Source organism: Vidua macroura, chromosome 2, assembly GCF_024509145.1.
Source record: "Vidua macroura isolate BioBank_ID:100142 chromosome 2, ASM2450914v1, whole genome shotgun sequence".
Lineage (NCBI taxonomy): Eukaryota > Metazoa > Chordata > Aves > Passeriformes > Viduidae > Vidua > Vidua macroura.
In genome coordinates, this window is record NC_071572.1 from 3,272,902 (window position 1) to 3,297,427 (window position 24,526).

Consider the following 24,526-nt stretch of genomic DNA (forward strand, 5'->3'; position numbering starts at 1 on the left):
CAAAGCCCTGGTGCAGCTCTAAAACTTCATTTTGGGTTCCCTGAAGTTATTAACTGTTAGAAAAACTCAGGTATGTCACTAATAAAGATCTTTTATTAGGCACGTTAGCATGTAGATAAAGATTTATGTTTTCAGTAATGTCAGTCCTGCTGTCCCTTAAACAAAGGCAACCCTAAAAGAAGGAATAAAGCAAGCTCCAACTTCAAAGAATTTAACTCAGTGATGCAAAATATTTCCTTTAAATGCAGATCAAATTTCTTCCCCTTTTTTATGTTCCAGGTGTGTATAAAAGTCAATCCTCAGTCTCTAACAGCAGTGACTCTGCCTTTTCAGTAGAAATAAGAAAGTAAATTACTGTCCTCACCACTCCAAGCTTTGACTTATCCCTGTGCTAATGAAATAGAGTTGGGATGATAAGAACAAATCAGTACTGTCACTTCCACTCACTGTCTGATTATTGCAGTTGCAATGTGGCACGATTTTGTAACAAAGCAACTTGGAAGTTCACTTTTAAGAGTGTTTCCACAATGGGTTGTGTATAATTCAAGCAGCTCACACCTCACAGAACTGCTTGCAGCAGGTACCTGCCTCAGTCTCAGATATTACAGATCCTCCATTAATTCCATCTTGCTGCTCCCAACATCCTTTTCCCCCCTCTCCTGGCAGAAAGGCAGGAGGAGACGAGCTGGTCTTTCCAGAATTGCACAAAGCACGAGGATTTGACAATCTTCATCCCACTTCTGAGGCCTGGAGGGCAGCTGGGGACCCACAAAAATCCCCCCTCAGGGAGACCATGCTCACCATCCACAGAAAAATGGCATGCTCCAAATATCTTCCCTTTTCCACTGGCTCCAGGGGGAGTTTAATGGAGATAAAACACCTTCACAGCAGCTCTGGGAGTAAGCAGGGCATGTAGTCAGGGGGTAAGGAACAATTAGGTCTCGTTTATATTTGTGAAACAATTAGTCATTAATTAAGCGGGCTTCACATTTGGAAAAGGGGAATAGCTTTAATTAGAGTGGAATTACATCCCTCTGACAGACTTCAGAGGGAACTCTAATGGCAGGATGCAAACTATAAAGTCTGCCAGGCTTTTACAGCATTTAATGGCTTATGGAGCATATTGGAAGTATACAGTGCTTTCAGTGTGTATAACAACCATCTGCCACAAAGCCCCACATCCCTGCCAGGATCACAGCTACTAAATGGGGGGAGAAAAAGAATTTTAAAACAGTAACCAAATCCCCAGCTTGGATCATAGCTGCATTTGGGCAGCTTCTCTCCCTAATCTAGAAACCTCTCTCCCCATGGAATTCTTGCCATGGAATATAAAGAAAAAAATGAAGTGGCATTTAAGGAGATGAATATTTAAGGTATGGCTGCAAAGAACACTTTCTCCTCTCCAGTCATGCTGTTAACTGGAGGAAGGGTCTGCACATGAACTTTCAGCCCTAAGTAAAATGAATTTAATTGATGCCTTCTGTTCCTCACACTGGGGATAAAAATGGGCACTGGCCTCAACATAAAAGTTTCTTGGGAGCTGCAATTGTTCTGCAGCTTAGTTTGCATTGCCTTAGCTTAAAATCCCTTCCATGGGGATAAACAGCAAATCTTCCATTGCAAACTGTGGGATCACTCCTGTAGAGTCCAAGGAATTCTTTCTGGAGTTTGGCTTTGAGGCAGGACAATCTAACCAAAGATATTTACCTAAAAAATACAAGCACACTCCCATCCTCTAAAATCGAAAGTGAGCAAGATGGAAGCAGATGATGTTAAAATCCTAGCAGAGACTAGAATGGATACATCCTATTTCCCAGGTATTTCCACCATGGAGCTACAGACTTTTCCACCCTATGATTAAATTTATTAAAAAAAAAAAAAAAAAACCAAACCAAAAAAAACTACTACTCTAAGTGTTTTATAGCACAATTATGGACAGCCACAGTGTCTGTGAAACAAATGAAATGAATTTAAAAATAATTTGGTCTTAGGAGCAAGAACTCTTTACAAAGAATTTCCTACACTTGTAAATACTCCCCCTTCTCATCCCAACTATGGAAAAATGAGACACTTGTGGTAAAAATGGGACACTTGTGGTAACTGACTGTCAAAGGATTCAGAACTACAGGTTTAAAACAAGACCTGGGGTACCATAAGCTTGTTGGAAACCAGCACAGGTGATGCCCCACGAGCCAAAAAGCTCTTCCTGCACACACTCATACAAATTAACAGGTAATCAGTGCACCCACCATGCAAAGATGTTATCTTCCATAATCACTGGGGAAAAAAAAAATCACTCTGGGAGTAATTTCATAGCCAGTTTTCCTGCTCATCTAACATTCCCTCAGGACACAGGCTGCCTCTAACACAGTCATCAGGTAAAAGGCAAATAGAAGAAAAAAGCTTCATATATATGAGGGAATGTACAGGCAAGGACACTGCTTGTTTCTGAGATGTTGCTCTCCACAGGAAAGAAGAAGAGATAATGGCAAAAGAAAAGCCGAATAAAACATCATGTTTTGTCAGAAAATCAAGGAGTATAACTAATATCCTGCTTTGTGCCAGTCTTCAGTTCACTGCAGGGATAAAGTGACAGCAGCACACACAGTCTGGGATGCCCAGGCTGCCCAAAGGTTATTATGACCCTATGACCTTTTAAATCCTATCTTGGAATATTTCATGGCAGGCCCAGGTTAGTTGATCATTTTAACCCAAGATATATTTTCATCTGATTTTTTTTTTTTATATTGTCATTGCATTTTACACTTTTATGGTAAATTCTCCTCAGCTTTATCACCATCACCTGCATGTCTTGATGTACCACCTTCATTTCTGGAAAATGAAGCACAGCATATCATTTTGTTGAGAACACTCTATTACAGTCATTCAATTATTGAGAATGTTCTCAATTCTCTCTATTTTATTATTGTTGAAGGAAATAAAATAGAGGCATTCCCTAATCAGCTTTAGTTTCCAAGAAAACAGGATCTACCAGTTATTTCACTTCTGTACTGGTGAGACAGCAAGGAAACAAAAAGATAATATCATTATCTTTATATATAAAAGATTATATATATATATAATCTGATATATCTGATATATATCTCTGATATATCTGATATATACTGATTTTTTTCAAGGTCAGGTTGCATGAGGCTCTGAGCAACCTGGTCTAGTGAAGGTGTCCCTGGCCTTGGCAGGGGGATGGACCTGGATGATGTTTAAGGTCCTTCCGAGCCAAACCTTTCCATAATTCCATGATTTACCAGCATGGCAGAGGCTCCACGAGGCGCTGTCTGGAGCTGGCTCCCTTGTACACTGAGGTCTTCCATTGCTGAGATCTGGCAGGACAATTTCTCCATGGTACAAACCCAGAACGTTGTCACCAAGTCCAGGCAAATTTATGCTGGGAGAGTGAATTTCCTCCCTTGAAATTCCTCTCCTCACATTTCCCCCTGCCCAAGACTTTATCTCTTCTGCTCGTCTTGGGGAAGCCACAGGAATGAAAAAAAACTGGGAGACGTTGTCAGGAGCAGGACTGGACTGTTAATCAGGAAAATAAATGAACCTATAAAACTCATATAACCTCACAGAATATAAAGTAAAATTGGCCTGGTGGTGACAGCTTAATTCCAACCACTCTCTGCCAAAGTTTTGCTCTAGGTATGAATACACAGGCTGTCCAAAAGAGCAGCAAATGCCCCTTCTTTCCTAATGCTGAGACACTTCTTTCAATGCACATAGTTCAAGATAAATCAGATGTTAAAGGAGATATTTATGATTTCCAGGACTCAATAAACTGCATTTACACTTACAGTACATTGGCTCTTTCGGGGCTGAAAAGACCATAAGGCTACATGTATAGTTGTATAAATAAATGAATATATGAAATTTAGTAACAGGAACTCTTCTGACTCATAGGAGTCTTTGGAAAAATCCCCGCTAATCTATTAATAATAAAGAATCTGTAATGCTAAAATTGCAAACCCCAGCATGTCCCCTGTTCTTAGCATACCAGAGAGACTTTTTCCTGGTAACAGTAGCATATTCAAGACAGCACAGGCTTGACACAAGCCTTGTTCAAATTCTGAAGCCGGATACCTGGAATTAAGAGCATTCCCATGCAAGATATTGGATATTCAGCAAAATTCTCAGCTCGGTGTAAAAAGCAAATATTTTTAAATGAGATAAGTACGAAAGTGCCCAGTGCAATCAATCAGTGTAGAACTCTCAGCCTTACTGGGATGGGGATCAAATTGTGTTCATTTTTTCCATGTCTTTCATAAGAAAGGTCATTCTGGTGTCCTTCATAAGGACGTGGAAATGTTGGAACAAGTCCCAGAAAGGGCCATGAGGTTGATAAAGGGTTGAAAAGGAACACCTTCCCTATAGAGACAGGATGGGAAAGTTGGGGCTGTTCAGCCTGGAGAAGAGAAGGTTGTGTGGAGACCTCAGAGCAGCTTCCAAGGTCTGAAGGGGATATGGGGAAGCTGGAGAGGGACAATTCATCAGGAACTGGAGTGACAAGACAAGGGGAAATGGCTTCAAACTGAAAGAGGGGAAATCTGGGTCAGATATTGGAAGGAATTGTCCCCTGTGAGGGCAGACAGGCCCTGGCACAGGTGCCCAGAGCAGCTGTGGCTGCCCCTGGATCCCTGGCAGTGCCCAAGGCCAGGTTGGACACTGGGGCTGGAGCAGCCTGGGACAGTGGGAGGTGTCCCTGCCATGGCAGGGGGTGGAATGAGATGATCTTTAAGGATCCTTCCAACCCAAACCATTCTATGATCCTAGAGTTCTTGCTACATCTAAATTAGTAATTTAGAGTACAACAAACATGCATTAAAGTCACATGCATTAAAGTAAACATGCTCAAAGTCATGCATTAAAGTCATTTCAAGGCTTCTTTTATAGGCACTGTCTTTGGGGATCTGAAATTTTGATTTTTCAGCACAATTCTGCTGATTCCTAATGTCACCTACACCCAAGCAGCTCAGCAGCATTTCCCAGAGCTCTGCACCCCAAAAGGCCCTGCCTGTCACTCCTGCACTTAACTTGTACAGAAAGCATAGATTTTTTCCTAATTTCTGCCTGTTCTCTGTCCTAAGCATGGATGTGATCATTCCTCATACTTCCAGGTTCCTAAACTGGACAAATAACACAACTGAAAACATGCACATAATATTTCATCAACCATTACAGGCACAGTGCTGTGACTAGGAGGCCTAAATTCCTTTCCTCCATTCTTTGTTAGTTTTGTGTCTGTTTTATTTTTTATACAGTGCTTCAGGCACCACTCAAGAAATGATAATCTCCCCACACTGAGACACAGTACAATAAACAAAGCGAGGTGGAGAAGATCCCTTTAGCAAGGAGAACACAAGGGTTCCATTTTTAGCCTCATTCTTCAAGGAACGAGACTTGAGATACCACACACAGGAGTGTTCCTTGACTTTTTCTTCCATCAGCTTAGGAATCATTGCCTGGTTTTGCCCAAATTTAAGTGGGTTTAATAGACTTGAAAATATTATATTCCATCAAGACTGAGGGGAGCAACCAGCTGGGTGAGGCAAGGAAATAGAGTTGGTGCCCTGCTGAGGGGGAAAGCTGAAAAGCAGCACACCAGAGAATCCACACAGGGCAGCACTGCTGAAAGGGGCTGATTCCTTTTGCAGCTCACAAATCACTAGAAAACATGGATTTGCCCACCTGAACAAAACCCTTTCTGTGCCCACAGTCCTGCCCATCAGCAAGGACACTTCCTAAGTGACAAATTCCTGCCACCCTCTGAGCACCACCACCACGTGCTGGGGCTGTCACCAGCAGGTTCAGCTGAAGTTTAGCTGGGCAAGGCAAGGACTTAAGCAGGACAAGAGGAAAAGGCCTCAAGTTACACCTGCAAAGGTTTAGATTGGATATTAGGAAATAAAATTCTTCACTGAAAAGGTGGTCAGGCATGGGAACAGGATGGTGGAACAACCATCCCTGGAAGTGTTCAGCAAGGTGGCACTTGGTTTTGTGGTGCTGGGTTAGCAGCTGGACTTGATCTTGGAGTTCTTATCCAACCTTAATTATCCTATGATTCTAAAGGTGACAGATCAATAAAGCTGGACCTCAAGCAAATTCCTGGTCCAGCCTCTGTTACTTCAGTGTGAGATGATATGAATGGCTGTAAGCTGACAGAGAGTAGGGTTAGTTTGGATATCAGGAAAAAATTGTCCCCTGTGAGGGTGGGCAGGCCCTGGCACAGGGTGCCCAGAGCAGCTGTGGCTGCCCCTGGATCCCTGGCAGTGCCCAAGGCCAGGTTGGACACTGGGGCTGGAGCAGCCTGGGACAGTGGAAGGTGTCCCTGCCATGGCAGGGGGGGAATTGGATGATTTTTAAGGTCCTTTCCAATGCAAACCATTCCACGATTCTACGAGAAGCAGCATTTGCTCCTTCTATGAGGTCTCTTAGCAATACTTTTCCCTCTTGCAAACACCTCTAAGATTATACACACCCAGTATCTTGAATTAATCTTCCTGCCACCGTACTCTGGAGATGGAAAAGTCCTTTCCTGACTGTCACACACCTTCCTGGTCTGACACAGAGTTGTTAAAACATCACCAGTTTATCCAAGCAGGAAATACAGGCAGTGCTTTGTGGAGGTACAAAATATCCACAGGTGCCTCCACAGTATCCACAGCTGTGATTTGGCCAGGAATTTTACAAGGTTAACAACAAGTCTAGCAAAGTTACACAAAAAAAAAAATAATATGAATTTTTGTAGTGTTTTAGGCTCCAGTTTTCCTCACAGATTCATGAATCTATGTCAATCTCAGAGACAAAGGGATATTCAAACACAAATGTCTTTCTGTCCAAAGACCAAGGCACCTACACGTTATTCACATGATAAACCCACTTTTTGTGACAAATTTATCTATTAGTTGCCCTCAGTAAATCTTAGGAAGAAAAATACCAAGCAAAGAAGTCATCTATACCCAGAGTAAAATACGCATTTTTAGTAAGATTGCATTTAAAATGAATGCTCTTTCATAATAATTTGATTAGCAGAAGTTGCCCTCAAGAAAATCAGCACCACAGCTAAATAATGTATTTGTATTTGAACAAGAATGAAAAAATATTCAGATAATCTGAGACATTTTCAGCTTACACAGAAGTGTGTTAGCTCTATTAACATAGTGCTTTTAGACAGAATTATGTAAAAAATTATTTTAAACTATTAATATTTTAGTGGTGAAGTCAGAATAACATTGTTCCTTATCTACAGCATAGCAAGCTTTTCCCTCACAAACATTTTGACAACAGAATAAATTGCAGATGTCTATTTTTCAACCCCAAAAAAAAAAAAAAGCCCCCCAAAAAACAACCCAACAAAAAAACCTCCAACATTTGAGCTACTAAAAGGTAGAAAATAACCAGGGAGAATTATGACCAAATGCCAGATATTAAAAAGGTCTCCACATGTGGCACAGAAAGAAACAGTCAATTCACTGCAATTGTCTGCTTAACAAGTTGAGCCTCTCTCCAACTGGTAGCAATCAGGCAGGACACTAGAGCGGGCAGGAAATCTAAAATTAGGTTTTACTACCTATAATGGAGGATTTATGGGATAATTTAATTGGCAGTCTTGGGACTGAAACCCATGGTGGGGGAACAAAAACATCTTTCTGGATATACTCCCTGAACCCTTCCTGTAGTGGGCTGAACAATAAAAGTACTGGGGAAATAACCTGGAGATGTAATATCCCCTTTTCTCGTGCAAAGTAAGTGGTGCATGACAACGTTTGTGGGTGTGTGGGGTTCAGCAGAGACAGAAGGCAGTCCTGCATTGATGCAAATGGATTTTTCTTCTTTTTAGGAGAAGAACTGACTTGCTTCTTGTAGCAAGATGTGCCTGTAAGGACATGAGAGATGATGAAGAGCCCCAGCTAAAGAGCAGGCTGGAAATCAAGGCTGTAAGGGCATGAAAGCACAGCCCCAACAGTTTTTGCCTGTGGCAGATTGAACCCAGCCCTGTCCTCACCACCCCTGGCCATCCCCAAGATCTGCTGAGCCACTTGGGCTTCCCTGTGGCCCTTCTGTGCTGACACAAACCTTTTAAAGCCAAACCTCAGGGACGTCAGCAGCACTTTCCTGCCTTTCTCTGCTCACCAGGAGAGCTTTGAAAGGGTTAACATCCATTCTGTGCAGCTGGACAGGGGTAACAGGATCCCCTGCTCCATCCCCAGGGGTGTTCCCCCTGTGTCAGCACTTGCTACTGATGCCTTTGCCTGGCTTATTGCATTTATTAGATGGGTTTGGGGGGCTCAGGGAGAGCAGCAAGGACACGTCCCACTGTCACTGAGCAAGGGGGATGTGCTCCCAGGTGCTGCTGGCAGGTGATTCCTGGTCATTTCACTGTCAATTCCTCAAAAACTGCGGATCCCCAACTCCGTATCTGACTGGGATGCAGGGAACAGACTGACATGAGAATGAGGGAGCAACAGCCCCTTACAGAGCCCATCTCCTGACTCCGCTGTGCCACCACCAAATCCGCTCACAAACTCACAGTCCCCTGCTGAGATTCCTTCTTGGTTTGTTTTTCCCATTTTCTCAAATCCAGCAGTTTAAGAAAGGCTGTCACTCATCTCTACTCCCAGCTCCCAGAGCCAAGTTTTCCTTGTAGTGGCATCTCCACTGCAGACCTTTCTGAGGCCATTATGGGATCTGACAAATGCCTTCAGCTTTAGAACACAGGCACAGTCATCCTCTCATGTGGTGACAAGTTTTGGGAGGATGACAGAGGAGTATGTTTAGTGTTATTACCTCTGGCGTATCACTGGCAGTGCCAAAAGGAAATGTAAACAATCAAGTCAGTATAACAACCCTTGATTATTATTCTTACAACAGCCCTGACATCAAGTTATAAGCTATGATAAATTAAAAAATGCATTCCCATTTATTTCAGAAAGCTACACACAGGGAAAGGCTGAAAAAAAAAAAATCCAAGGCTGTCTCAAGAACTTCTCTCTCAGCACATTTCAAACTTGATTGGTATGACATGAAAAAGTCCCAGAAACAATGGGAAATTAACTCATTTCAAAAGTCACCTTTTGGAGAAGCTCTGCTGATAGTCACAAAATCTGCAATGAAATCAGTCAGGCAGTTTGGAAACCAACCCCTTGAGAAGGCCACAACTCAAAGAAAGGTGTTTAAGTAAATCCAAGTGTGGCAGTTTCAAGATTGGGCTCAGGTTTTTTCCCCTCTTCCACCTTCTGAATATCAACCATCCTTCATTTCTTGCTTTTTATACAGTTCCTCTCATCTTTTTTTTCTGGTGATGTGAATAAGAAAAGTGCCGTTGCCATCAACAGGGCAAAGTTTTTGCAGTTTTTAAGCCACTCATGCCCCTTCTCTAAAAGGACCACCACACCCCCTGACAAAGACCTATCATTGCTATCTCTAGGATGCTGTTGAAATGTCAAATTAGGATCTTTCCATGATCCTGAAAAGTGTCCTTTCTCGTAGATCAATTTACTTTCTAGTTCAAATTATATTTGACCTTTACTTTATATTTGAAATGTTTTCTTCTACAAACTTCCCTTTTTATTTTCCCCTGGCTTACGTTTTCTTCCTTTGGGGATAACATAATTACACTGACATAAAGAAGAAAACCTTTGTGTCTTAAATATTGCCTCTCTGTTGCCTGTACTTAAAATATGTGAAAAGTTTATAGACCTTGACAGATTCAGGGTGTGGTACAACACACTCTCCTTCATGCAATGCAGCCTCCATCTGCAAGTAAGTTGTCTTTTCATGGAAATACTATTCAGAGAGCATTTCCATAAAAATTCACCCTGGCACCGCTGTGTTTCTCTTGTCATTCGCCCAGCTGTGCTCCTGCCTCGATTGAGTTCTCATTTTGAATAAGGCACAGCAGTCACTTTCATGGGGGGAGCTGGGGGAACTTTCCGTCCTTACGTAAGAGCAAAGCCCGTGCTCGATGCAGCGGGGCTGCAGGAGGCATTGGTAAAACCCAGGGCGGTTGGATTTACAACCAAAGATAGTCTGAGAACACATTTCAGCCTCCTCCTGGCCTCGTTTCTAGTTCCTTACTAAAGACAAGGAATGCAGCACTCTGAGTCCCAAACTTTGCTTTGCCCGGACGAAACACCAGGCTTTCTTGGGGGTTGGAACAAGATGATCTTTAAGGTTGCTTCCAACTCAACTCATTCATTCTGTGACTGTTGAAGTCCTGGCTGAGGTCATCACAAGGCCCCACACACGGAGCAGGAGACAGGGCCCAGAGGAGGAAGAGGTGCAGAAGAAGAAGGAATCATCCTTAAAGAAGAGATCACCTGTCCCAGGAGGTCAAGTTAAACAAGGTCCCACCACTGCTGCTGCCACTGCTCCTCAGCCACCAAGTCCCAGCAGTGCCCTGAGGCCTCCCACAGCCAGCACCTTTTATTCCCTCCACCAGCAAGCCAAGCTGGGACTGAAATTTCACCACTTCCCAAAAACTTCCCTAGTTCTGCAGCAGGAAATGGCAAGGCCACTGCAGGAAGGACCCCAGGATGGCCTCATGTACCTACTGAGGTACTTTACTACTTTGCAAAATGCAAATTCAGCTTTCCCCATGCAGATGGGGATACCAAAGGAAGGCAGAGGCTGCTCCTGCACTGCTCCCAGCAGGTGGATGAGCCAATGTCCCACCATGGCACCAAGGCAAGGACACCCAGTGCCGGGGCTCACACAACACCACACTCTCCTGCGTTCAAAAGGCATTTCGAGCATGCTTCCCAAACACAACTGCTAAATTATTATTTTAAATTATGGGGTTTGTATTTTTCCTGAAGCGTTCGCCCTGCACTGAGGCATAAAATGGACAGGCTGCGGTCTCTTTTATGAAGCTGTTTTTATCCTCTCAGAACCAAAGTGGTAAACCACTAATGGCATGAGCATTTTTCTCATTATCAGTTACAATGTTAATGACTCTTATTTAAGCAAGCAGTATTTTAAAACCTTTCAGCCTTGCTTGTTCACTTATTAGACCTCAGACTGTTTATTGTGTCTTCTCTTAAGAGGGCTCTTTTATGATGTTAAAGGGAGGAGGCCATTTCAAGACCAGGCAGCAATTTGCATCAGTAAACACTTTAAGGAACATGTTGCTCCACTGTCTTAAAACTGACTCATTTTCAAAATCCCTTGCCTGAAGGATCAGTGCACTCTGGTGCTCAGGTCTAATTGTAAATAGCTAAATGTTCAAATAAAATAAGGGTCTAGCAGCCGAAGCAAAGGCAGGTTTTAACCCAAGTGCTGGGATCAAACTCTGCCTTGTAATCTTGTGCAAAATACTCAGCCCACTCTTAGGAAACATTCACAGAAATGAAGTGTTTCAAATTTATTTGCCTGAATACTCCATCTCCAGGAGTCCAGAGTCACCCACACAGGCAAGCACAGGCCAGAGAGGTTATTTTCACACAAGGATCTTAAGGGACTTCTGTTGGCTTCCCTTTTTTTTCAAGCCCCATCCCAACAGCGACATGGAGAAAAACAGAGGCATCATCACACCTACCTAAGGGCACTCATGGAGAAGTATCCAGGGTTGGAATGGGAATGGGCAACTTTAGGAAGGGTAGAAAGCCAAGCACAAAGGCTCTGGCAGCCAAAAAGTCAGAACGCATTCATAAAACAACAGCCCAGCGTTTTGAAAAGTATCAAACAAAGTGGTTGCCAAAGGGTTGCTGTCATCTCCAGGAAAAGCAAGCATGCCACAGATATTTCCTGTGCACGCTGATCCTGGGGGAACAGTAAAAGTGGGTTATTACACAGACCTACTCTCAGTGTTCTCACTTTCACAACACACACGAGTGTTTCCTCACCACATCCATTCTTGCTCGAAGCCATTGGTGGGCAGCATACCTAACTCGGCTTTTGTTTAAGTTCTTATGTTCTTCCCAGGTAATTGGCCCTATGGGACTTTAATCTAAATGGAGTGTGTCTTTGTAGGGACCTCGCAGAGGTATTTCTAATGTTTAATGGTCTCCTGAATTACTACTTTCCTCCCACTGTGAAGGAAATGGGCTCACCGCCGTCCGCTTCCCCGTAGCATTCATTACCTCTGGAAACACGGATGTGTAACAGCATCCCTCAGCCCATCCTGTGCAGCAAAAGCACATGGAAGAGGAGGCAAATATTCACCCTCCTTAACAGTAAAGGGATTGCTCCACGTGGATGTGGCCAAGCAAAGGTTCCCCTCACGTGCCATCAGTCACAGTTCAGCTATCTGGGCTCACCCCAGGAGGGAGAGGGAATTGGATCCCAGCACAGCTCCCTGGCTCAGGGTGACATGGGCACGTACCTGGCAGCGGTGTGGGAATGGGGATCTGGCTCTGTGGGGTTATTTGTTGCCTTTCCTGTGCAAGCCCTTTCTCAGACTACATCTTAATGCCTTCCAGACCCCCAGCAGCCCTCACACCATATGTGGAGTAAGAGCACCATGGAGTAACTGGTTAATGAGTTGTTCTCACAGCCTGCTCCCCTTAGGAGCTGGTACACATCTCAGTGCTTGCCAGCAGCACAGTGGAGAACCAGCTCTCAACTGCTGTCAATACCTAATTTAAAACCCTTGTAATTACAGCACTACAACAGTAACATTTAGTTCACCTAGAAGCCAAGTGCTTCATTCATTCCCTCTGTCCCTGGATGAGGAATTGTGTGTCCAGCAGGAGCAGGGCAGGGATTGTCCCTCTGGGCTGGCTCTGAGAGGCCCCTCGAGGGCTGTGTCCAGTTCTGGTCCTGCAGGAGAGACCTGGAGGGGCTGGAGCGTGTCCAGGGCAGGGAAGGGAGCTGGGAAGGGGCTGGAGAATTCCTGAGGGAGCTGGGAAGGGGCTGAGCCTGGAGAAAAGGAGGCTCAGGGGGGACCTTGTGGCTCTGCACAGCTCCTGCCAGGAGGGGACAGCCGGGGGGGTCGGGCTCTGCTGCCAGGGAACAGGGACAGGAGGAGAGGGAACGGCCTCAGGCTGGGCCAGGGCAGGCTCAGCTTGGCCAGCAGCAGGAATTTCCCCATGGAAAGGCTGCTCAGGCCTTGGCAGGGGCTGCCCAGGGAGCTTTGCAGTGCCCATCCCTGCAGGTGTCCCTGGAGGTGGCACTCAGAGCTCTGGGCTGGGGACAAGGTGGGCATCGGTCAGTTTAGACTTGATGATTTTCAAAGTTTCCAACCTTAATGATTCTGTGTTTCTGTAGCACAGAAAGTGTCTAAACCAGCTCTACTCAAACACTGGAGTTGAAAGTTTCCCTTCAGACAACACAAGTGGCGCTGAGAAGGGAGGAGCACCCCCAGGGCTGCTCAGTGCCGGGTTAGTGACAATCCTGTGTGTCCCACAAGCAAGCTGGGCTTTTCCTCCCTTTCCCTGCCTGTTGAAATCACCTGACTTCCTTCAAGAGAAGGAGACAATATTAGAGGTGATGTGCTTTGGCTGTAAATGCCATCATATCCAAAACACCTTTCAAATTTAAACCAGAAAATGTGGGATTCCCCAGCAAGAGGAAGCTACCGGGTCCGGCGAGGAATTACGACAGGAGACCTTGACAGAAAATCTTCACTGACTCCTGCCTGCCAAGGTCTGGGAGGAGGCCAGAGATGGAGCAGGAGGGAGTTCTGAGACCTGTAGGCATATGACCCATGTCTCTTCCTCTATGAAAGATGAGCCCACACAGAGAAAGTGGAAATTCTCTGAGATCATACAAGGGAAATTTTATCAAGAGAAAAAGCAGTGGCTGCTTCCTGTGTGAAAAAGACCGTGCCTTTAAGTGCTGTAGTAACTGGGGGCAATTAAGGCTTTAGGGAATCAGCAATGAGAATATTTCCAGGGCTTTCCAGCCCCAGAGGAATCATGAGGAAGAAACACTTCAGTTGAAGAGCTTTGCCCTCTTGAAAGCCAGCAGAGAAGTTTCAGCCACTTCATTAAGGACAAGATTTCATCCACTGAACAGAAATTCAGAGTTTTCAAACTCTTTCACGAGTTATTCTGGAACAGAGGAGGAAGAGGAATTTATGGGTTGGTGTTGTTTTTCCATGTAAAACCAACTGAAAGTGGTAAATACGTTAAAACAGGCTCGTTGTTTTTCTTTTCAAGAGAGCACTGCTCCAAAGGAGAACAACAGGACTGTCAAACACCCAGCTTACACCACTGGTTTAGAGTTTCCATGCACCAGCCAGGCTCCAGCTTCCTACCAAACCATTAAAAACGAGAAAGAGACGAGAGGAGTTCAAAAATTCAGTATCACCTACTTAGCTGGGAGTGACTTTTTGTGAATTGACTTGGCTTGCTGATCCTTTCCAAGGAATGCAGATGAGAGTCGACAGGGCTGGGGATCTGGCTGGACTGGGCTCCATCAGCCTGCCTCAGGAGCTGGAGGGGCACTGGGCTCACCAGTGCAGGAGGAACTCGCCCCTCGTGTGAGGGACAAGCAGACTGGGGCTCTGGTTGCCAGCGATGATTTGTTTCCTCGCAGGTCCATAAACACGGATTACGTCAGTGTGGTTTCAGGCTCATTTTTAGCTGAGGCCACTCAGCCCAAGAGGAACCAGAGGCAGTGGTCAAACGGAGCCTCTCCGTGCTCCAGACGAGCCCACTGATCCAAACCTGCTCCTGCAGGGACGCGAGGATGTCAGAAACCGGCGCAGAGCGCTGGCCGGAATTCATCCAAGCGTAACAGGCAGGAACGAGGGATCACGCTTCTCCACCGCAAGTGGTAAAACTATCCAAGCCCAAATCCCCTCCCCAGAAATTTCAAATGCCTTCTTTCTGCTCCTCCCGGTGTTAAACACATGTTACGTTCGCCTCACAAAACGTGCACGGTTTGTCTGGTTCCGAAGCAGGGGCTGGAGCGCAGCGAGCGGCCTCGCTGTCACTCCCGTTCCTGCCTTCCAAAAGAAGCGCCAGAGAAAGGATTCTATTTTTGTAAGAGTTTAAAGGGCACAGTCAGAAAAGTGACTATGTAAAAATGGCACCTTTTCATCCAGCAGATCTGTTCCCAGTGAGTATTCTGAGTCATGTCTGCTTACTTTAGTGACCAAAATAGATTTTTAGTACTTCTTACTCCTCTCTAGTCCTGCGGAACCAACACAGCAAAGAGGGAGTTATATAAATCCTATCTTGGACCTAAACCTGTCATGATGAGCTCAAGGGGCGGAACGGAGGGCTGGATGTGCCCCTGTGGGTGGCTGAGGGGGCAGTGCCCCACCGCAGTGCCACAAACGCCACATCACACAGGGAGGTGTTAGCCCAGAGGGACACGAGTGGAGGGCTGCCCAAATTCCCTTCACCTTGGCTCCTGCATCCTCCAACAGCCTGATCCTGACCCCCCATCCCACATTCCTGCTCTGCAGACAGACCACAGGCCGAGCTCCCTGGGCTCACATTTGGTTACAACTCTGTCTCCTGTAAACTGTCATGGAAATCACGAGCAAATAACAAACACGGAGCTCGCCCCTCCTTCCCCACTGGCTCCATGCAGAGCTGCTCTGGCTGCAGCTCTGCTGCTCAGCTGCGCTCCTTGCAGGGACCACTGTCATCAAGGGGCTAAAAACTGCCCCTGACAAGCAAAAAAGCTCATGGCCTGTCCAAAATGAGCCTTCCATAGCTGTGCTTCGAGAGATTTAAGTAAAGTATAGACCCAAGGCTGTCATCTGTACAGTTAGACCAACCTAAAAAAAAGTCACTTTAAATGGTTGTTACTATTTCCTTCATGAGCAGGACAGACCCCTAAGAAAAAGGCAGCAGCATTAATCCATTCCTGTCTTATTCTGAAGCTGAAATGATGGCTAATGTTTTCTTACTCAGTTTTTCAAGAAAGTTAAGAAAGCAGTGCAGAAAACATAAAAGGTTTTCTGTTGCTATTTCTAATGTTTCTATTTCTAAACAAAAAAAGAAGCTCGACAGTAAAAATTAATCTGTTATGTTTACTTAAAATTAAACTTTAAAACTAAAATCATAAATAAGCAATAATAATAATTTCCACTCAGACTGTATTATTTGTCTGGTCTCTCTGCTATATTTTACTTACATTTTTTTTTTCCCTCAGCTTCCCTAAGATCAGCTGCTGGAAGGCTGGATTTGTCTCTGGATGCAGAATTCAGGGCACTCCATGCCAGCCACGTCAAAGCCAAAATACCCAGTCCTGCAACCTCAATTCCTACCCAAGTTGCTGGACCATCTTCTGCACCTTCAGTGCCTTTCCCAAACGAGCATCACTGTCTCAGACTGGCAAGATTAACCTGTCCTCTGGCCAGGCTGGAATTTACACAACTGCTGTCAGCCAGATCCTGGATTTTTGGATGGCTACAGCGAGGTGAGGTGAATCCTACCCTCCTAAAGCCATTTTTCAGTCTCGTCACTTAGAACTGACTTCTGTGCACGGAAGAAGGAAGAGGCCAGGTTCAGGTTTTTTCAAGCTCTTCATTTCAAGAGGGTGATGAATTGCTCTGCTGAAATGAAGCCTTGGAGGTGCCTACAAAAGACAGTGCCCTCTGTGGTGTCAGGATGTTGACACACATATTGGTGACAGATGATTTGGCTGGTCTTGGTTGCAAGAGATACAGAGGCTGCTACAGACTGTTTGCTATAAATACATAAAAATACCAGAGAACTTCTAAATGCAGCAAAAGAGCACCAGCCTGAATTCCCCGCTTCACATTCTGGGCAAATGTAATGAGATTTAAGAAAAGGCACAAGATATCAACCAGGACTAAACTAGATCTTGATTTGATATTAAATCCTTTATCTTAATGTGGTAATAAAACCTTTCTTTTTTTTTTTTTCCATTTCCAAACCTGTTTTTAATGCAAATTTTTGCACAAGCCTGTGTATAAAAACCCCTTCTCTAAGTCTTTGAAGAACCAACTACAATCAGAACAATCAATGGAACAGCAACAGCAGTTCTTCAGAGAAATGATGGAGAACTTTTCCCATGTCTGCTTTGCAAGTCCTGCAGATCAGCTGCTTTTCCAAGCAGATTTTTCAGCTTAGTCTCAGTGCATGCTGCAATGCAACATCTTTATGTTACTTTAGTAGTTAATCCTTTGTGCATAATTTGTGAACTCTATAGAGAGCAGTCCGTTTTATAAACAGAATTTTAAACCACCAGGTTTAAATTTATTGCAGGGTTTATTCAGAACTGACAAAGCCTCCTCAGAAAACGGAATTTTGCTAAGAAGCCTTTCCTTCTGCATAACTACAAGACTTCCTTCTGTATAAAACCCTTTTCTACTTACACAGAAAAATAGAAACCATAAAATTGTTTGTCATTTTTTTCTTGTTTAATTTACAGAAAGAGATATATTGGGCAGTTTTCTAAATCCCTGATTTTTACATGTACATTTAATTGCATTAAAATCACACACTGCATGCATTACAACTATTAAGTATTAAAATATAAGTGATTTGTTGAAAGATTTTTTTTTCAGTCAAATCAGGTCAAATATACTATGTATATCAATACTTGAGAAACTAAAACAAAAGTAATCAACTCAATGCAAAAATTATGGAAGTGGGAAGCCTACACTCCTCAAAAATTAGAAGAAATCAATCAGATTTCACAAAACATTTTGTTTTAAGTCGTCTACAGGGCAGCAAAAGCTGCTCCTCCTATGCCAACGCTCCCAGAACCAGAAAAATGAAACTACCTGAAGAGCTGATAAATCAATGCATGTTTTAACAGCATAATAGTAGCAAAAAAAGAAAGAAACCCTTACCAACCACTTGTAGCAGACAGTAAAAAGCAGGAGGAAAAGATGCTAATTCAGCAGGCAATGCGTTTGGGATGACAGGAGAGAAACCTTCCCCTGAGCCACTCACACCTGCACAGCCTGGCCGGGGTGCCTGTGCCCCAGCCAGGGCTGTGACCCGCTCTGCTCCCCTCAGGGCAGGAGCTGAGTGCTGGCCACAGGCAGCATTCCCAGCTCCCAGCCCCTGCAGCATTCCCAATTCCCACTCCGTGCAGCATTCCTAACTCCCAGTCCCTGCAACTTTCCCAATTCCCAACCTGAGCAGCATTCCCACCTCCCAGCCCCTGCAGCATTCCCAGTTCCCAGCCTGTGCAGCATTCCCAATTCCCACTCCGTGCAGAATTCCCAACTCCCAGTCCCTGCAACTTTCCCAATTCCCAGTCCCTGCAACATTTCCAGTTCCCAGCCTGTGCAGCATTCCCAATTCCCAGACACTGCAACTTTCCCAGCTCCCAGTCCCTGCAACTTTCCCAATTCCCAACCTGTGCAGCATTCCCAACTCCCAGTCCCTGCAGCATTCCCAGTTCCCAGACCCTGCAGCATTCCCAATTCCCAGCCCCTGCAGCATTCCCAGCCCCTGCAGCATTCCCAATTCCAAGCCTGTGTAGCATTCCCAATTCCCAGTCCCTGCAGCATTCCCAATTCCCAGAACCCACATCATTCCCAGTTCCCAATTCCCAGCCCCTGCAGCCCCAACGCCCTCGCGCTGCCCCGTTCAGCCCAGCGCCCCAAATTTTCCGCCGCCGTGGCGGTGCGAGCTCCGTCAGGGCTTTCCCCCCGCCGCCGTGCCCCGGCGAGGTGAAAAGGAAAAGCAAACAAGGCTGTTTCATTAGGGACCCCCTGGAGGAACCTGGGTGTCTGAGCGGAGCTGATTGAAACCACATTTGACTTGAGGTGGCTTCTGCGGAACCGGCCTCGCGCGGGGCCGCCGTGCTCATCATCCCCTACAGCCAGCCTTGCTCTCCCCAGTCAGCACTAATTAGGTGAGCAGGGTTCCCAGCTACAGGCAAATTCAGGAGGCCTGAAACACCACTTGAAGGCAAGATTTGCTGGCAGGAGAAGCACCTGGAAGAGGTGGAATATCCCACCAATGCCCAAGCACGAGCATGGCATCTTTCCGAAGGCTGGAAGCGACGCTATTGTAAATGTAGGTGAACGTGGGGGGAAGAAATGATGATGTTTGACTTTAGTTTAGAAGGTTGAATGATTTCTTTATTATAACTATACTATAATACATTAGTACACTATTTAAAGGAGATACTAAAACTACATACTTACTTTTTTTTAACTACTATATCTAACTAACTTATGACTTTCTCTCGGGAGTCTAGACACAGGTGGATTTGATTGGCTATTAGGTTCAAGCAATCTTCACTAGAATTTAATCAAGCAGTCACTCTAGGTAAACAATTCTCCAGACACATTTTACATGGGAAAAACAAGGAGCAGAAATAGAAATTGTTTTCTCTTTCTTCTCCCTGTGCTCCTCTTTGAAAAAATCCTGAGAGAGAGAAGAATGTGTCTGCCACACAACGCTGCTGCCAGGACCCTTTAATAAGCACCTGGGTGTTGTATCATGTGTTAAATATTAAAATGAATCAACACACAAGGCCTCAAACAAAACCAAACCCTCACCTGTGCATAGCAACCACTCCCCAACCCACTGTGGTCAGCCAGAGTTGCGTGGCTACAGCTCAAGGCCCTGGGTTTTCAACCATCCCCTCTCAAAGCTGGTTGTATCTCCAGCTAAAATGAAAACACGTGTTTATTGTTTTTCTTTTGGGCAGACGATTAATATTTATGTGATGCATTATCAAACAAAAATAACTATGTATTTTGTTCCTGGAATAATGGTTTTTTTCTTGTTGGAATGAAGCTGTGCCAAGGAGGGATTGCTGCTGATGCAAGCAGCGTGCAAGGACAATCCACTTACCATGGCAGCTTTCTAAATGAAAAAGGGGCATTTCTGAGCGGGGGTAAGTTGGGGAAAATATTGCTGTGGTGGAATCTCACACTCCACACAAGGAAAAGTGCCACCCAAGGCAGCAGGAGATCCTCCTGCCACAGCAGTGCGGGAAAAGCAGGCGTGTTGCAAATCCCTTCATGCTTACTTTAGATCAAGTCTCATTTTTGCTCTCAAACAACACAAAAATACCTCGCTGCACACATTTTACTTTTGATAAATCATGAATTAACAAGGATGTGTACTGTGTCCACAGCAGAATAAACTCTTTGGGTTTCATTGTGAAGTTGCTGTTTCTTGAATTCAATTAACCCCTCCACATTATACACAGACCACTGAATATAAATAGAAGAGGTTAAAATGCAGTTTAAATATAACAGATATGGCCGCAACTCCATATTTAGATATACCCTTTAATTTTTTTCCTATTGCCTGCTTTTTACTTACATTTAAATTTAGCAAAGTAATTTTAGACTGCCAGTTTTCTACCTACACTAGTTAACTACACTGTGAAGGAAATAGATTAGATTAGACACCGCTATCTTCCAAAATGACAAATCGATACAAATTTTTTGAACTCAAACCTTCAGCCAAAAAGACAAAATGCTTGATTTTCCTGGGAAACTTGCGTGTCAAAAAGGGCATGGCCAGAACCACCCTGGGAAGTAAAAAATATTCCAGTGGCTGTGAGAGCAGCCAGTTGTGGGTATAATGAAAACCAGTGTGGTGTTATCGCACAAAAGGTAATTCTTCCAACCCAAGACAAACAACATTATAATTCAGGCTGAAAATATATTCACCCCATGTGAACTTTTTTTTTTTTTTCCTTAAACAGAACCATTTTAAATCAACTGTATAGGAAAAGTGCCATACAAAGCATACACTAATCCCTGGCATCCCTTCCCAGCTGCACAGAAAACCAGCGGGCAGCTTTAGGCACTCAGGGCTAAGCCTGCCCCGCTGACCTCAGATGATATGGATCAGGCCCAAAGGGCCCTTTCCAACCTTACCCCCTGTCAACAACTTCCACCTCGAGTTCGGGACACAGATTTCCACAGAGCTGCTCACATGATTCAAAGAAGTACAGTTTTGCCCTTACGGCTGCCTTTTCCTGAAAAAAAAAAATAACTATTCACTTAAAAGAAAATGGCAAGTTTCCTGATAGTGGAACAAAACCCCAATGCAATGGGTATTCAAGGGAAAGGGTTTGTTTTGACCCAACCATTTAAAATTATTTTGTTTTTACCTGCTTGTAACTCCTGGAGCATTTGGTAAAGCACAGGCGAGGAAATGAAATGTAATGTGTAATGTTTTGGGGCTTCCAGATGCCATCAGCACCGCAAAAGCTTCTCCCGTGTTTTTTGATCCTCACGGGAGGAGGAACCTCTGTGTTCAGGGATCACAGCGAAGCCATCAAAATTAAACACCCTGCAGAGGGAGAGCGGTGCCATGAGCCTCACGCTGTGACAGCACAGCGCTGGGGGTCTGCAGAAAGAGCAGTGGGAAAGGATTTGCCTCATCAGCAGCCAGGTATTCTGTTCACGGGGTGTTGTTCAAACCAACGGCACTGCCACAGTCGTCCCAGGGTTTTCTGTTTGTTTACACAGCTCTGTGCATGCACAGAAAATAAACTTCCCACAGCAGAGCAGGTAGCAAAGACACTTTCACAGGGCAGGCTCTTGTGCAGAATTGTCATTCGAACACTGACAACAGCGGGATCCAAACTGGTGCTCCAGACGGAAAAGGACAAACAAACCAGCATCCTCGAGATGACAGACACAGCTCCCAATTCTGCAGCAATCTGGGATTTAAGCTCATGGTTGCCATCATTGTGAGTCCTCACTGGACTCACACACCCAGATTTCTTTAATGCCTTACAAAGAGCTCAGATTCATTTAAAAGAAAGAGAGAGAGAACCCCACAGGCACTACTGCTTAAAAGCCATCAGAAAGAGAACATGCGTAATATATACATGTCTATTAGAATCTATCTCTAAGAACCAAATGCTACAGAAATGACAACCCAAAGGGAGCAACACCTCAGGAGCAAAAAGTCCGACTAATCACACCTAAGACTTACCCTGACAGATCATTTATAAAATTCCTGTAACATGTAACTCTATCCACTACTATATGATTTGTTTAACTTTGGAACTAAATTGTGGGAGGTGGGGACAGATGCTGTTCAAAGCCCTGAACACTGAAATGTTCTTGGAGCTGGTAGATTTTTTTCTTGCAAACTTTTTCAAAGCATTTGCCATTGTTTGCCCACATATGCATACGAAAGAGAAAATAAGGACTGGTGTTGCTATTCCAATGTACGGTATTTTTGTTTTTATAAATGCCCTTTAAGAAATAGATCAGGTAATCAACATAGAAATATATTCATCCCATATGAGGTATGGCTAGGTCCTTTACTTATTTACTTCTAATTAAGAATCTATCAAATAATCTATTTCTCTTCTTTGATTTTCCTATCAATTCAGGTGTGCCTGAAATCACACATATGTATCCTGACAAAAGTTTACATTTCATACCCCAGTGAGAAGCTGTCTTTGCCTGCTTCACTTGTTTCAGTGAAACCAGGGAAGTGCTTAAAGGGTTAAACCAAAGGAATGTGACATTTCTCCATGTGCAGTTCATAGACCTATCCTGGTTTTCCTAATGGACTCAAAATTACATGGGCAGAACGGGGCAGAATGTAATTTCCAAACTCTTACTTCAGAGTTAATTCACAGAACGACACTTAGAACACAAATAAAAAACTTCATTAAAGAACGAGCCATTTCCTCGCACCGTGGGCTCTCAGCAGCGGCAGCAATGAATGGAAGTTTATGTTAGCCAGAACTTGCAACTCCAGCTTTTGTAAATACAATTACGTGCACTCCAAACTCCTCAGCGAAGTCATCTGGACACCAAAACAGAGCCCCGCGTATCCCTTACTCTGAAAAGTACCAAACCCAACCATGACTCCCCTCAGCCACGTAGGTAATTGAAGGTTTTCCTACGTGCAAGCGCTGCTTTTGAAAAGCCATAGAGCTATTAGTTAATTGAATGATGAATTGCTGAAAGAATTACAAAGGCACCAACGCTGCTATTACGATCCAGAGGCGGGGAAAGTGATGGCGAGGGGGAACGCAATATCGTTTCTGCCCGAAAATCCAGCGGCCAGCCCCAAGACAAACCGCGTTAATCCTTCCGAACTCAGAGCAACTCGGGCTCGCTTCGCGCAGAGGATGCGCGGCTGCGGCTGCCGAGCCCTCGGGGCTGCCCCGCTCCAGCCAGGGGACACCCGGCCGGTCCCTGTGCCGCCCTCGGGGTCACCGAGCCCCGCCCGGTCCCTGTCCCCGGCCGGTCACTCGCCCGGGCCGGTCCCTCGCCCATCTCCCCGCCGCTCCCGCCCCGACGGCCGGCGCTCCGCTCGCCGCCCCCGCCCCACCGCTGCCCCGAAGGGAAAGCACTTACCGGGCTGGGCCGGGGTCAGTCCGGGCTGCCGGGGAGGGGGGACGGGGCGGGACGGGACGGGGGAAGGCAGCGGCCGCCAGCGGCGGGAGCTCGGGAGGGAGTGAGGGAGCGGGCAGGGGACGGCGGCGTTGCCGACTGCGGTGAGTCACTTCAGTCGGGACGGGCTCAGCCCATCGCGCTGGCCCCCGGCTCCGGGCGCCTCTTCCTCTCTCCAATCGCCGAGCGCGGCCGCCGCCGCCGCTGCCGGCGCTGCCCGGCTCCCCCGCCGCCGTCGGGGCGGCCCCGCGCCCGGGGCGCTGCGGGACCCCCGCCCCCGGTGCCCGCGTCCTCCCCCGGCCGCGCCCGGGGGGGGCGGCAGGGGCCGGGCGGAGCTGGAGGTGAGCGGGACCCGCGGGGGGAGGACGCGGGGCCCGGCTCGGCCCGGCCCGGCCCGGCGGGGCCGCTTCGTCCCCCGGCGCGGGGAACAGGAGCGCGTTTGAAGGGGCGAGAAGAAGCGCGCGGTTGTGGCGGGGACCCGACGTGAATCCCAGCCTGGCCCCTAAACCAGGTGGCAGCGCGGGCGAGGAGGGCAGCGGGAGGAATAACGGGATGCTCGGGAATAAAAGGGGAGCGGGGGCGGTGGGGCGGGGGGGGGGGAAGCAGAGGAGGCTGGTCCGGCCGAAGCTGCAGCCCCATCTCCCAGGGGTGATGGAGACGGACCCGTCCCGGCGGTGCCATCCGCACTCACCTCGCACGGAGGAAACCCACGGGGGAAGCGGGCGGTGCGCCCCGTCCCGTCGCTGTCCCTTGTCCGTGTCCCATCCCGTCCCTCCCGCCGGCGGCCCCGGGGCTCCTTACCGGGGCTCCGCTCGTCCCCGCCGCCGCCGCCTCGCCCCGACCTTCCCCGGGCACGCCTCGGCCCCCGCCGCACCGCCGGGCATCGCCCGCCGCTCTCCGCCAGCGGTCAGCGCCCGGCACCGGCCTCCGCAGCAGAAAACCCAGTAGTCCCTTAATTAAAAATAATAATTAAAAAAAAAAAATTATGAAAAATAATTAAAAGCGTCTCAGTTTTTAAAGCGGGACTACATAATGTATTAATTGGTTGCTATTAGCATGCAGTTTTATTGAGCATAGCACACAGAAGTCTGATTGTAAGCGAGGAGTGTTTTCAATGAAAGTGGAGTTATTTTAGCTGCAGACATGTTTACATTTCTGTGGTTTAGTCTATAACTTTCTCTTTTTCTTGCTTCAGAATTCTGCTCCATGAAGCAAAGCCCTTAGCTCCCAGACATTCCAAAAAGTCTGCCAAAATAATAGGGGGGGGGGGGGGGAAAGGGAGAAGGAATAAAA

The 24,526-nt window shown here is 46.0% G+C and overlaps 1 protein-coding gene across 3 annotated transcripts in view; it reads right to left on the minus strand.

The window, feature by feature from the left end:
• The window catches only part of ERG (ETS transcription factor ERG), a 139,603-nt gene extending 115,603 nt beyond the window's left edge, over nt 1-24,000 (minus strand). For 2 of the 3 annotated variants that reach the window (XM_053969922.1, XM_053969918.1), the window contains exon 1: nt 23,198-23,435. The gene's annotated coding sequence lies outside the window, so the exon portion shown is untranslated. Of the gene's footprint in view, nt 1-23,197; nt 23,436-23,924 lie in introns of those variants that run through there. The other variant, XM_053969919.1, reaches the window with a different exon arrangement.
• Between the last annotated feature and the right edge of the window lie 526 nt (nt 24,001-24,526).